This window comes from Astatotilapia calliptera, chromosome 10 (genome assembly GCF_900246225.1).
Source record: "Astatotilapia calliptera chromosome 10, fAstCal1.2, whole genome shotgun sequence".
Classification (NCBI taxonomy): domain Eukaryota; kingdom Metazoa; phylum Chordata; class Actinopteri; order Cichliformes; family Cichlidae; genus Astatotilapia; species Astatotilapia calliptera.
The window spans coordinates 10,709,319-10,710,621 of NC_039311.1; positions in this window are offsets into that span (position 1 = coordinate 10,709,319).

Consider the following 1,303-nt stretch of genomic DNA (forward strand, 5'->3'; position numbering starts at 1 on the left):
TTTAAAATGCGCCTAACCTGTCAGACACTACATTCTGTCATATTTATTTGCCACCTTCCAGGAATCTGCCGACATTTGTGAGTCTTTATATTGATGCTTTGATTTTTACTGTTATACTGAGGCTATAATAGTTATTCTCTCATTGATAAATTCAGGAATTGCAGTGAAAAAGTAGTTAGACATGCACAGTAGGACGTCAACAATGCCAAACAGGCCAGTCATGTACTTGCAGACTGTGTCCCGACATGTAGTTTAGCACATATGAAAAACATGCAGGGGCCTTTTTAAAATTGATGCTAACTGGAAAGTTCTGAATACATCTACGCTCATTGTCTAAAGGTAATGTCTTAAAGTTATAGTGTGTAAAATCTCACCACCATATTTTAGTCAATTGTAGATTGCTGTCAACTGAGTTCTGTTGGCGGCCTCTGTAGGACAAACAATTCCTCTGTAGTGAGTGTAGCTTCTCAATATGCTGGGTGTCCACATGTATTTACTCTGGAGGAAGCTGCAAAAATCTGGAAAAAAAAGTTTCAATATGAGTTGATGAGTCAATGAAACTGACCAATAACAACCACACTAAGGTGAGTTGAAGATATTCTGTGCTTTTCTGTTGGTAAACACTGTTGTTTATGCCGCTGTTAGCTGCTGTTAGTTGGCATCAGTAAAACATTGTAAAACACAGTAAAACACCAAACATTGTTGGACTTGGACACTTAGTGAATAAACTGTCATACAATGTAAGAATATAATTATACTGTTTATCAGATTCAAAGCGTGATTTTTAGGAACCTAACATTAGCTGGCATCATGTTAGCTTATAACCATTTGTTGTTGTTTGGTTTGTTCTTGTTGTCAGCTGTCCAGAGAAAGGATGGTTATATGTTTAATCTGTTGACAATATCAGGAATAAATAAGCATGTTTGTGCATGGTTTCATGTTTTAAAGCCCTCACTTTAGTTCAGGAGATGAAGCTAGAAGTCAGGAATGATTATTTTTTCCAGATGCTAGCTGTCTTGTCTTTCTTATTTGCATTTTTGCTTTAAATGGTGATAGACTCCACTTCTCCGATGATAAAACACAGGTGTCATCCCTCATAATTGGAGCCTGACTGTACAGACATGAATTAAAATTTCTCTCCACAGCACATGAATGCCTTTACTTTAGCATGCTAACTCTTTGGCTAGTCTCTAGCTGACTGTACTTTTAACTTTATTAAGAGTAGTTTGTGAGAGTCATTGACGACCTGGTTTGTATAATCTAAACCATCGTTCAAAAAGTTAAATTAAGATGACAAGGCGTC